We start from the raw sequence: 13,983 nt of genomic DNA, 5'->3' as shown, positions 1-13,983 counted from the left end.
TTCTGCTGAGAAATCTGCTGTTAATCTGATAGGTTTTCCTTTATAGGTCACCAGATGTTTTTGCCTCACAGCTCTTAAGATTCTTTTCTTTGTCTTGACTTTAGATAACCTGATGACTATGTGCCTAGATCATGATCTTTTTGCAATGAATTTCCCAGATGTTCTTTGAGCTTCTTACATTTGGATGTCTAGATCTCTAGCAAGACCAGGGAAGTTTTCCTTGATTATTCCCTCAAATAAGTTTTCCAAACTTTTAGATTTTTCTTCTTCCTTAGGAATACCAATTATTATGTTTGGTCATTTAACATAATCTCAAATTTCTTGGAGGCTTTGTTCATTTTTTTAATTCTTTTTTTCTTAGTCTTTGTCAGCTGGTTAATTCAAAAGCCTTGTCTTCAAGGTCTGAAGTTCTTTCTACTTGTTCGATTCTACTGCTGAAACTTTCCAGTGTATTTTGCATTTCTCAAAGTGCGTCTTTCATTTCCAGAAGTTGTGATTATCTTTTCTTTATGATAACTATTTCTCTGGAGACTTTTTCATCCATATCCTGTATTGTTTTTTTAATTTCTTTAAGTTGGTTTTCACCTTTCTCTGGTGCCTCCTTGACTAGATTAATAATCAACCTTCTGAATTCTTCATCTAGCAATTCAGAGATTCCTTCTTGGTTGGATTCATTGCTGGGTAGCTTGTGATCTTTTGGGGATCACATTCAGTCATATTACCAGAATTCCTTTTCTGTTTCCTTCTTATTTGGGGAGATTGTTTCAGTGGAAAGAGCTGCTGTTCAGATTTTTTTGTCCCACAGGGTGATCCCTTGATGTGGTGCTTTCCCCCTTCCCCTAGACATGGGGCTTCCTGAGAGACAGACTGCAGTGATTGTTACTGCCTTTCTGGGTCTAGCCACCCAGTAGGCCTACTAGGCTCTGGGCTGGTGCTGCGGAATGTCTGCAAAGAGTCCTGTGATGTGATCCATCTCCAGGTATCCTAGCCATGGATACCAGCACCTGCTCTGGTGGAAGTGGGAGGGGAGTAAAGTGTACTCTATGGGAGTCCTTGGTTTTAGTTTTGTTTAGTGCACTGGTTTTCTCAAATGCTGGTTATGCTAGCTGTGAAGCTGTCACATAGACAGACTCACGACCTCTGGTTAGCCAGGGTGTTGCAGGTGGTGGAATTAGCTGTTGTTTTCTCCTTCTTCGGAGCAGGGTTCTGTTATGAGTTGCTATCATAACTTCAGGTGGTTGGCCTCCAGCCAGGAAGTGGTGCTTTCAAGAGAGCACTTGCTGCAGTAGTAGAAGGGGGATATAATCTCGCCCTACATAGGCAAGGATAAGTGCTCTGGTTTCTCAGGTGATGGGTGGGGCCGTAGTACTCCCAAGAGTTTATGTCTTTTTGGCTACCAGGGCGGGTAGAGGAAAAACATCAGGTGGGGACAGGGTTAGGCGGGTCTGAACTCAAGACTCTCCTTGAGTAGGATTTGCTGCAGCCACTGAGGAGGATGGAGGGTAGTTCTCAGCCCAATAGACCTATGTTCCCAGGGGGATTATGCATGCCTCTGCTGCACCCTACAGGTCATCAGGGAAGCGGGGAAAGTCGGCAATGACAGGTCTCACCCAGCTCCCAGCAAGGCCAGTCTCACTCCCGCTATGCCTCGATAACAGCACTGAGTTTATATCCAGCAGCTGGCAAGCAGGGCTGAGATCTTTCCCCAGGCTACAAGCCTCCCTGCTGAGAAAGCAAGCAGGGCTGTCAGGCCTTGCCCCTCCCCACCTGCCTGCACCTTTGGCTGTAGCTTCTGCACTCGTATCCGCGCTTCCTGTTCACTCCCCAACCCTACATCCTACTCAGGAAAATTCGTGCTCAGTCAAAATTATTACAAAGTTCAGCTAGGAGTTTCCTTCACTCTGTGGCCCCTCCCCAATTCCGCTGGCTGCCTTCCCTTCCCCAAAGACCCCTGTGATATAAGGCCAGGAATGGCTTCCCTGGACTCCAGCTGGGGACCTGGAGTGCCTACAGGGTTCTTCCCACTACTTCTTCTACTTTTGCATTTCACTCAGCTCCCTAAATCCGTTTCAGCTCTAGGTGAGGTTAAATCCTTCTCCTGTGACCTGGATTTTCAGGACTTTCAGGTTCCCAGTGGGATGTGGGTGCAGAGGCAGACTTCTCCTCCTCTCACACCTTGGGAACTCACACAGAGTTTGCAGCAGTAAGCTGCTTCTTTCAAAGGGTCTGTGAATTCTTTCAGTTTTCCTGGTATGCTCCTGTGGTGGTTCTTGGAGCAAAAGTTCACAATGTGAGTCTCCATATGCTGTTCTGTCTAAGTGGGAGCTGCCTGTTAATCCTGTCTCCTTTCTGCCATTTTCCCACTCTCTCTCCACCAGCTCGAGTTATTTTACAAAAGTAGGAAGCACGTAAAATTGGTAGAAATCAGTTGGCTCATTTAAATATTCATCTGTCCTTTCATATAATCAATATTGAATACTTACGTTGGGTGATAGACGCACAGAAATAAATAAGATGCTGCTCACAGTCTAAAAGAGGTAACTGAACAAACAACTAAAACAGTTTGATGAGTCAGATGAAAGGAAAAGAATGGAATACTATGGCAGCATTTGCAATCCCATTACTGGGTATACACCCAAAGGAAAATAAGTTGTTCTGCCAAAAAGACACATGCGCTCACATGCTAATCACAGCACTACTCACAATAGTAAAGACATAGAGTCACCCTAGGTGCTCATCAACAGTGGACTGGATAAAGAAAATGTGGTATATGTACATGATGGAATATTATGCAGCCATTAGAAAAGAATGAAATCACATCCTTTGCAACAACATGGATGCAGCTGGAGGTCATTATCCTAAGAGAATTAATGCAGGAACAGAAAACCAAATGCCACATGTTCTCACTTATAAGTGGGAGCTAAATATTGTGTACACAGGGACAAAAAGATGGGAACAATAGACACTGGAGACTATTAGAGTGGAGAGAGAGGGAGGGGGGAAAGAGCTGAAAAATTACCTATTGGGTACTATGCTCACTACCTAGGTGACAGGACCATTTATACCCCAAACCTCAGCATCACACAATATACCCATATAATAAACCTGCACATATGGATAAAAGAGAAGCATTGCCCACAATGGATGACTGATTGTGGAGGAGCTACACTGGTGAATGCAGAGGAGTGTCATGATCAGAATACACCAGCCATAATATAAATGAATGGAAAGAAAATACCAATTATAGTAGTTGAGAAGAGAGATGATGAAGGTCTAGACCAGAACCCTTACAATGGAATGTAGAGAAGCAGAAGTGTAGTTTTAAGAGAGATTTAGTAGGTGAACTCAAGAGTCCCAAGCAGATATGCAGAGGGAAGAGAATGAAGTAAAGGATAATCCTAGATTTCTGGCTTGAGCTACCGAAAAAGAAAGGCAGCAAAGCACAGTAATTAGGACTACATGCTCTAGAACCAGACAGCCTGGCTTGAATTCCATCTCCATTAATTAATACTTTTGTGACCTTGAGATAATTTCTTAAACTCTATGTGGTTAGATTTCCTTATTTGTACAATGAGAAAAATAATAGAATGTATCTCAAAGGATTTTGTAAGGAATTACATGGAAGATCTCAGAATAGTACTGGGCACACAAGAAACACCTGATAAATGTTAGCTACATTTGGTTGATGGTTGATGGTGATGCCATTCACCAACACAGGGAATATGAAAGAAAGCACGGATTTCAGGTGTGAAGAACAATGAGTTCAATGCCAGACACGATAACCTGACCTGACTGTGGGACATCCGGGTCTAAAGCTTAGGAGAGAGTTGTGGGAGTCAGATGCTACTTTACAAGGTGGATGCTAAGGTGATGTCTGAGCAAGTTCCCAGCCAACATGAAAAAGCAGGCCCTGAGGGAAGAACATGTGGGTGAGATGTGGAAAGAAGAAAAAGCTTGGAAATTTCCTAAATCCAAGGGATGAACAGAGAAAAAAAAGACTGAAGAGGAAGACTCATAAATGATTCTTCTAATAAAGAAGTACCATAAAACTAAAGAAAAAAACAAAAATATGAATGACATTGAGATGAGGAAAATATACTATCATCCACAGGGAACAGGCTTAAAGATAAGAAATAAAAAAAAAAAAGGGCAGGGACAAAAAGATACATCTCAATAAAAAGTGGCATTCCCTAGAATAGTGTTTTAAGGTTTACTATTTGAAAGAATTACATAAAAGAACTGCATAATGAAATCTCCAAGTTTATAAGGGCCAAAGGCTCTTTTCCTTACCAAGAAGGAGAAGCCTCAGAAAAATATTATATAGTAGGCAAGAAAATATTTTTCTTTTTTTTTTTTTTTTTTAAATGGAGTTTTGTTCTTGTTGCCTAGGCTGGAGTGCAGTGGCGCAGTCTCGGCTCACTGCAACCTCTGCCTCCCAGGTTCAAGTGATTCTCCTGCCTCAGCCTCCCGAGTAGCTTGGGATTACAGGTGCCTGACACCACGCCCGGCTAATTTTTGTATTTTTAGTAAAGATGGGGTTTCACCATGTTGGTCAGGCTGGTCTCAAACTCCCGACCTCAGGTGATCCACCCACCTCAGCCTCCCAAAGTGCTAGGATTACAGACGTGAGCCACCACGCCTGGCAAGAAAATATTTTTCAAGGAAAGAAATCAGAACATAATCTGGCTTCAGCAAAAAATAATCCAAACTGCATTTTACAAATAAATTTCTGGCCCCAAGTTTTCAGTTGCTAAACCCAAAGAGCCATTTAAAATCACATTAATTTTGGGCTTGAAGAAAGTAAGAGACATCCATTTAATCCAGATCATAGATATGAGAACTACTTTGGAGAGCTCGTTAAAATGCACATAAACTGAGTTATCCAAGACATATTGAATCAAAATCTCTTGGTATGTGGTCAGGAAAAATTCTCTGCTTCTTGAAATGTCTAAAATAAGCTTACCGGATGATTCATGTGCACACAGTTTGAGAACCCATAATGTATCTGCTCAGGAGACCAAGGACAAGAAAAAATAAATGGCTTGCACAATAGCACATACCAGAATCACCTAGAGCAGGGGTCCCCAACCTCCGAAACCCAGACTGGTACCAGTCTCTAGCCTGTTAGGAACCAAGCCACCAAGCAGGAGGTGAGCAGTGGGTAAGCTTTACTTCCTGAGCTCCACCTCCTGTTAGATCAGCAGTGGCATTAGATTCTCATAGGAGCGCAAACCTTATCGTGAAGTGCACATGTGAGGGATCTAGGTTGCACACTCCTTATGAGAATCTAACTAACGCCTGATGATCTCAGGTGAAAGTTTCATTCTCAAGCCACGCCATCCCCGTCATCCATGGAAAAACTGTCTTCCACAAAACCAGTCCCTGGTGCCAAAAGGTTGGAGACTGCTGACCTAGAGGGCTTATTAAATATAAACTTCAGCCAGGCACAGTGGCCCACGCCTGTAATCCCAACACTTTGGGAGGCTAAGGCAGGCAGATTGCTTGAACTCAGGAGTTCAAGAAGGTGGGGCAACATGGTGAAACCCGTCTCTACAAAAAATTAAAAAATTAGCCAGGCATGGTGACTGGTGCCTGTCATCCCAGCTACTCAGGAAGCTGAGGTGGGAGGATCGTTTGAGCCCGGGAGGTCAAAGCTTCAGTGAGCCAAGAATGTGCCACTGCACTCTAGTCTGGGCAACCAAAGTGAGGATCTGTCTCAAAAAAAAAAAAAAAACTCTGAGCTCCACCCTCTGGGCTTCTGATTCAGCCCAAGAATTTACATTTCCAACAAGTTCCCAGGTGAAGTTTGCACTGTTCATCTGGGGACCGCACTTTGAGAACCTCTAGTCTAGACTAGAGTTGTTAGAGACTTTTCTCTGAGTACATCAGTTCAGTGTGGCACTATACACTTAAAGACCAAGACAAGGGTATTTCAGAAATGATGTTAAAAATGAAATGGAAAACATGACCAAACATAAATTATACATATTTATTTTAAGCCATTCTGGTCAATTAGAACAGACAAAAAAAAAAAAAAACTGGAAAAGATCCAAACTATGCTAGAAAGAAATTGTAAGGGTCATAGAATATGTGAAGAGACCAAAATGGATGAATTAATTAAAAAGACTAAATTTACAAAAGAAGGCAGAGATAGATTATAATTTAAAAATCAAAAAAATTATGAAAAGATATGTGCAAAATGAACAAATTTCAGATTTACAGCATTATGTAGGTGGTTTGATTATTTGACCCTAATAAGTCACTTTTTAGGTATATTTTTGTGTTATTTACTAAAACAGTTTTGGGGCTAGATTTTTATTCAAAACCACTTTTGAAAATGGCTTCCCACTGGCTCCCCACATAAAGTCAGGGAAGCCACAGAGAAACATTCCTCACTCGCCATCTCAATTCTGCATGACTCAGACATTCTTGGCATTACATTAGAAAGGAGAGCCTTCTAATGCTGCCATAACTGCTCTTCTTTTCTCATGTAGACGACTTTTAACCCTGAAATAGCATATTCAAATATACAATTATCTCAACAGCTCAGAATATCTGTAATTGCCTCTATCCACCTGCTATTTGTCTCACTGTTCTGAGAACACAACCAAATTTCATAACAGATGAATTCTACTGACGGCCTCTCCTGAGGACTATCATACACATTTTGCATCATACTGTCTTCAAGCTTTCAGAGTCCATCTTCAAACCCATTTTCCACTTGGGTGGTCCTTGTTATGCTCCCTTTAGTATTCACCATCATTTCCTCGGAAGAAACCAATACACCCAAGTGTTACATTCTTTCATTATCCAACTCAGTCCTACAACCACCTAAGCTACTCCCTCTACCTTCTTAGTATCCTTGCCAGGCCTTCCCTTTTACATATATTTGCTTTTGTACTCTTCACACCCCACTCCCAAAGTCTCCTGCACAACTCAAAATAACCTCACATCTCAGGCAACAATATTTGGTTTCTGACCTTTTCCAAACCAGTATAAATACCATTCTATCACTCATGCTGCTTTCTAGAGCTTACAGGCAAGAACATGTTCCAAACAACTTCTGCTCTATAGACAGGTGAATGGTTGTAAACGACTATAGATTATCCCCAGGATTCATGAGTGACTAATTCTTTATCATAAGAATGTTCATTCTGCTAAGGACCTTGAAATTAAAGCTCCCTAAAACATCAGAGGAGCTCTCATTGGTTGGAGTTAACTGGGAAAAGCCCTGTAACAGAGGATACACACACACATTCCAACCCTAAGACCAAAACTCAGAGTTCATAGGAGTCAAATCCCAAATTTAAGAAGTCATTACCCAACAAATGACTAACATAAAACTTAAACACAGGCTCAATGCCTATTAACAATTATTAAATCTTAGTCTAAAATGAGCTCCAAATTTATGCAATACCACTTTGTTCCTGAAATACCTTAATTAGAAACAGAACTTCATAAGAATTCCTACATGGACATAAAACAGCTATTTATGATTATCAGCTTTTCTTTTCCTTATCTTAAACTGTCTCTAAAATGATAGACTTGGAAGACTAGGGGGAAGGGAAGGTTAGGGAGAGATTTCTTAAAGGATACAAAATTACAGCTAGATAGTTAACTATAGTCATCCTACCATGGTATAGAACAGGAGAACTTATTTCTCCTATCTAGCTGTAATTCCGGATCCTTTAACAAATCTTTCCCTAAGCCTCCCTTCACCCCACTCTTCCCAGAAAAGCACACAATCATAAATAGCTGTTTTGTGTCTACACAATAAGTTGCACTAAATTTTTTAAAATACAAAGATCTTAGGTAGAGGTCTGATTTTACTGGACCAGGGTGTCAATCTCTGTTGACATTCACTTGCAATATGCAGATTCCCAAGTCCTGCCCCTACCATTCTGATTCTGATTTTGATACACTAGTTTCAAGCCTACTAATATGAAATTTTTAATGTGTATTTTTAGCCAGCACTCTAGTAACACTTTGGGAAATATTGCAAAACACCACCCCCACCCCCACAAGAAGATCATTTATAGAGGCAAATTATAAAGCATTAGAGGTATATCTAATAAGGAAGTTTCTGATTAACATAGGAACTCTTCTACAATACTAACAGATTGACTTACTGATTTTAATGAGAAAGAATATAAACATTTACAGTCAAATAAATAGTACATGCCTCTGTAAATTATGAAGCCTGAACAATTATTTTAACAATACTACCATTGCTTGAAACTCAGAATCACTTCTTAGAATTTATTTTCAATATAGTGTATGAGTCTTCAAATTACAAATTACAAAAAGAAAAATTGGTTTCCTTATGTTATTGCTCCTTCTTGGTTTTGATCAAAATTAGAGAACCCCAGGTATGATCATCACCCAAGCTCTAAATGAATTTAGACTATTTCCTAAGTATATCCTTACAAGGTTGATATTTGCCACCAGAGAAAACAGGATGCTTAGAAGAATGCTACCAGAGGGTCAAGATGCAGTTCTTAAGAAAAGATTTTTTAAATGCTTCACATAGAGGATAGAGTACAACCTCTCCCTAAGACATTTTAAACAAGATAATGTTCACTTGGATGTGTAAGTTCAAGTAGACTTGCTTTAAAAAAAAAAAAAAAGTATAACATATTATTGAGCATTGCTGAACACATGTCAATAATAATGAGAAAAGAAGACATTACCTGGGGCTGCTGTCTTCAATAACCTACTGCTGGGTTGTATTTGCTCACTTCACTCTTCAGAGGAGCGGAAAGATTTCTCTAACATTTGGCTCTGCTGGAAACCCCTAGAAGATGACTTTAAAAATCTATGAAGAGGAATAAAAATAATAATTAATAAACTGCAAAATCCAATCTGAGTATCTCTATTTTTTCTCCGCTCCCATTTACCACTACATGTTGTACACTGAGTGGGTTCTCCCAGTGTGCATTTGTCTTCACCATAAAAAAATAAATAAATAAGCAAAAAGCAAATCTTTATTTAGAAATCTGAATGCTAGCCAAAAATGAGAAACTCCTGCTGGGTAACAGAAAATAGAAAAGGATTCTTCCATCTTATAAGAGATGTCAAACAATTATATGCTTCTTTTAGGAGAGAAAAAAAGTGTGAAAGTAAATCCATATCCATGGGTCAACAGCATCATACTAAGATAATAATGATAGCATAATATAAAATAGCAGAGAAAGGAGCACAAAAAACTTTTTATAAACAATTTCAAAAAATGTACACATTCCCAAATATTTCTGAGTAACTTTGACCTCTTTAGATACTGACAATTCAAAGTTCAGGTTTTCGCCATCCAATGGGCAAAGTCTACTTTGGTCTTAGACACACATCTCCTATCATCGGGCCTAACTGGCAAGATAATTTTCATTAACACAAATGTGTCGCTTAATGCCTACCTTACAACCAGAAAAACATGAGCTTGAAGAGAATCTGGCAAGGAAATTATCCTACCTGGGAGAAACACAGAGAACAAAACCTAGAGGTGTCCAAGACAGCAATAAGAACATCTAGAGAGACTAACCCTTAGCAGTTAGCCAGAAGCTAACATAGATACTAAACAAAACCACAAGATGCCACTATCTGATATCACAATAAGTGGAAGCCAGAGAAAATGTCCAAGAGAGTACATTTTTTAAGGAAATAATAAATACTATACTTAAATTTAAAACATGGAAACAAACTGCTCTGCCTATGGAGTAGCCATTCTTTTCATTCCTTTACTTTCTTAATAAACTTGCCTTCACTTTACTCTATGGATTTGCCCTCAATTTTTTCTTGCGTAGGTGCAAGAAGCCTCTCTTAGGGTTTTAAAAAAATAAAAAATAAACATGGAAACGATTTAAATGCCAATAACTGAGGAAGTCAGTTTGTCACAAACTGTAAATTTGCCACAACCACATAATTTACTTAATCACAATTCTGTTGGCCATTAAAAACTTTTCATTCCATAATATGTATATATAAATATACTTCAAAACATCAAGCTGTACATAATACATACAATTTTATGTCAATTTTTTAAAGTAATTTTTAAATAAAAAAGAAAGATGTTATGAGTTACAATAAAATGGGAATATGTAGTTTATAATACAAAGTGGAAAGAAAAAGTAGGGTACAATGTTGTAATTACATATGATCACAACTACTTATGCAAAAGAAAAAAACAAGATGCAATTTCTTCTGATATAGTTATAAATAATAGGTAAAATAGTTCCTATCTTTAGATGGGTTGACGGGAGCAATTCAAGTCAGAGTTCTGTAAAACAAATATGTCTTTTTGAAATCTCTATATAGCCATGATTTCTCAAGCCCCAAAGGGTAAGCCACTCATTCACATAATAATTTTTCTGCAATAGTCCAATATAATCAAAGATGGCCCTGGAAGTCTCTACAAAAGGTGTTGTGTATGTGTGTTTAACCTATGTGTGTATGTGTGTCAAAGGCTTAGAATGTACCTTTTCTTATAACAAATATTTCGTGAAAAGAAAAAAATGGGAGTGGGGGGACACAATGTGACCTAAATCTTCAAAACTAGACACAGGAGTAGCAGTGGCAAGGCATGAGAAGAATGGAGTATGAAAAGTAAAGGATAACATTTTGCAAGCAAAAAACAGATTCTTCATATTCAAATTTCCTCAATACCCTCAAATCAGCCTTCTTCAATCTAATCAATTAATCATTTATTAACCACCTGGGAACTACTAGTATCACCTCATAACCAAATCTCTGGTCATTTAATCGCAAGGGGTTTTACAAGTAACAGAATTCTCCTTCTTCCATATCCCACATGAACAGTTTTCTCATCATGTGCTGGAGAGATACAGGCTCTTTTACCTCCTCTTAAGAATTACAGATTGCTGCCAGATGCTTTTCAGGTGATTTCAAGCCTTTTCTCATCTTGCAATTTGTGAATTATGAAAGGGCATCCCTAATTCATGAGAAATACTTCTCCCATCTCAATGTCCATTATCATATATCCTCCCCTTACACTCTACAATTTTAGGCACTCGCACACATATGCTTTTACTTAGGTAATAAGGCATTGCTGGGTATCAGTTAAGGGCTTTACTAAGAACCACTCATATTTTACCATCATGATCCCGCCAGCAGCAACGCTTCATGACTTCAAAGGAAGCCGAGTCCTTTGACAGTAATGCACAGAATGACATCGAAAGCAAGGTTAAACGGAATTCAAGTAAATTGAAAGAACTCTCTTAAAATTCACTGGTTCTTGATAATTCTCTTGGTTGTCAACTCATTTAAAAACAACACATGTCTCCTGCCAAAAAGGGGGGAAGCTGGCAGTTAACAATTCAGTCACACTCAAATCTCTCCCCAGGCAAATGCTTTCCTTCTAACAAAACATTCTACCTCCACATAATAAAATCAAATTCAGGCTCACAGTCCTTCTGTGTAATAGCTATATCATATCCCTAATTTCAACAGAGGAACAAAATTTAAAGCTCATTTCCAGATGGCATAAATTCAGTGAATTTAGACCTCTGCTATGTCAAGTTCAGAAATATGCTAATAGGCAGAGAGTACACAAAAGCACAGCAAAACCACCAAATGAACACTTTGTTGGGGTGGGGAGAGAGAATTAATATCCACATCATGGATTTCTCCATACACCAGAGAAACAACTGTGGGTGGGGTGCACATTTATACAGGAGGTGTGGATTATCCATAGCATTGTATTAATTGATCTGTAATATAATCAAATGCTTTCCTGGAGGATAACCAACCAACCAATGAAGACAGAAGTTTCAAACAATTCAATAAGTGTTCAAATACATGAAGCTGACTATGAGCTAATTATTGAATAATTTCATTCTCAAACAGGATTGAACTGGGACAGGTAATACATTATATTCACATGTGGAAACTCCCATAGTAGAACAAAATATTCTACACAGGTCCACAAACTTCACTGATTCCATTAAGCACGCTAATAATAACTTAAAGTCTTAAAATGGATGGACCCATACTTATCACTTAAATGCAACCCCTGAGTTTTACAGAGGATAAAACTGAGGCACAGAGAGGATGAGTGACCTGTTCAAAATTAAGTTGTGGTAAAAGATGAAGACAGCGGTAGAAGCCATGTCTTCTAAGCCCCACAGTAATACTGTCTTCTCCACATTAAGCTCACAATTCCTCAACAGTGTATCCATTAAGTTGATTTTATTCCTCCTCTCAACAGCAAACCTTCTAAAGCTTTAGGAAAAGTTGAACCAAATGAAGTTTCAATCTTCAATTTCTATTCAATCAATCCCTAAGATTTCACATTAATTTCATACAATTCTTTTTCACCCAAGAAACTGAGTGTAATTTGGGTGACTTTGGGAGGGTCTCAACTACAAAACAAATTCGTGAATTGGAGCACACCACAAGGGAAGGGAAAGGAAGCAGGCAGAGACCACAAGTATCTTAGAAATACACCAAGAATACTGACTTATTAAAATGAATAATGAAGGTGAATGAAACCAAATTCTAGTATTAAAGTGATGTTTCCCAATGTGACAACTACTCATAAGGTGTTTTTTTTTCAAGTAGTCATTGTCCAATGTTCTGTAGTTAAATAAATTTGGGGAAATGACACATTCTAAATGTTCTTCTTGAATATTCACAAAGCACAGTATGTATATTAAGGCTCTAAGAAGGCCTTGTAGAAAAGAAGTCTGCTTAGTTTTGTTTAGCCCAATATTATTTGACATCTTTGGTTTGCACAGCTAGTATTGATAACCTCCAAGAAACATACTTCAGGAAGTATATACAGCATTCTTGGTGAAAAACCCAAATCTGACACTCATTAAGCAGTATTTATAATGAGATGACCGCCCTCTTCCAGACTCAGCTGTTAAAAATCAACTTGTGAGGCAAAGGAATCTTGTTTTTACAACGAAAATCACCACCACCACTAGCATGTAATAAGAGCTAAGAGCAAGGCATGTGCTACGTGTAGATTTTTTTTGAAATGAGGCTAGGCATGTCTTCAGCCACCAAGTTAGCTTTCCCAGAAATTGTATCTTTTCATATATAAACAAAACATCTTGTATAAGTGTTTTTTACACAAATAAACATATTACACTATTTTATACATTGGCAATGTTTCCAAATTGGTACCTAAAGAGAATTCACTGGTGTGGATTTTTATGACCTGAAATTTTTGAGTGTACAGCTGTAACATAATGCATTGATTCAGTACTCCATTATGAACATTAGGTTGTTCCCAACCTTTAGCCATTATAAACACTACTACAATGAGTACCTTTGTACATAATTTTCTCATGCATGTAATATGTACAGTATATGCAGAATACATTCATAGTGTGTATGAATGTATGTCTAGGACTGTGTTTTCGTATCTAGGATAAATTTCTAAAACTGAAATTCCTAGATAAAGCAATATGAAATTTTCATATTACAGATTTTGCCAATTGCCCACTCAATAGACTAATGTTTTGCACCTATACTCTCTACAGAATAGGTTATAAGACTTTGCAATCTTTGTCCATCTAACAGTGATAAATGGTACCTCAGTGTAGTTGTAATGTGCATATCTGTGATAATGGGTGAAGTTAAGCATCTTTCCACATGTTTAAAAGCCACTGTTATTTCCCTTCCTTTAGACTATTTGTAGCCTTAGTCCATTTTTCTTCTGGTTTTTGGACTTTTTCTTATGGATTTTAGGAGCTTTATATTAAGAAAATTAGTCCCTTCATGATTTGAGAAGCAAATATTTTCCCCAATTTTCTTGTTCCTTGAAGTATGCAGAAGCTATTCAGGTTTTTTAAAAAATGTAATGAAATATATCAATCTCTTCTTTCATGGCTTCTCAGTTTTCTGTCTTACTTAGAAGGGCCGTATGTACATACTCCAAGATTATAAAATAATTTTCCCATGTTATTCTACAATCTAGTTTATATTTTAAATTTGTTTATCATAGATTGATTTTTGGCTTAACAT

General features: G+C 38.2%; 1 protein-coding gene across 4 annotated transcripts in view; it reads right to left on the bottom strand.

Annotated features, from left to right (window-relative positions):
* The window catches only part of FHIP1A (FHF complex subunit HOOK interacting protein 1A), a 251,136-nt gene that overhangs the window by 169,489 nt on the left and 67,664 nt on the right, over positions 1 to 13,983 (bottom strand). For 3 of the 4 annotated variants that reach the window (XM_054484895.1, XM_054484894.2, XM_063664192.1), the window contains one exon: positions 8,691 to 8,815. The exons of the other annotated variant lie outside the window; for it this stretch is intronic. The gene's annotated coding sequence lies outside the window, so the exon portion shown is untranslated. The remainder of the gene's footprint in view (positions 1 to 8,690; positions 8,816 to 13,983) is intronic. 4 annotated transcript variants of the gene reach the window in all.

This window comes from Pongo pygmaeus, chromosome 3 (genome assembly GCF_028885625.2).
Source record: "Pongo pygmaeus isolate AG05252 chromosome 3, NHGRI_mPonPyg2-v2.0_pri, whole genome shotgun sequence".
NCBI classification, from domain to species: Eukaryota; Metazoa; Chordata; class Mammalia; order Primates; family Hominidae; genus Pongo; species Pongo pygmaeus.
Note: the sequence above shows the minus strand (reverse complement) of the source record. Positions and strands in the feature narration are given on the sequence as shown.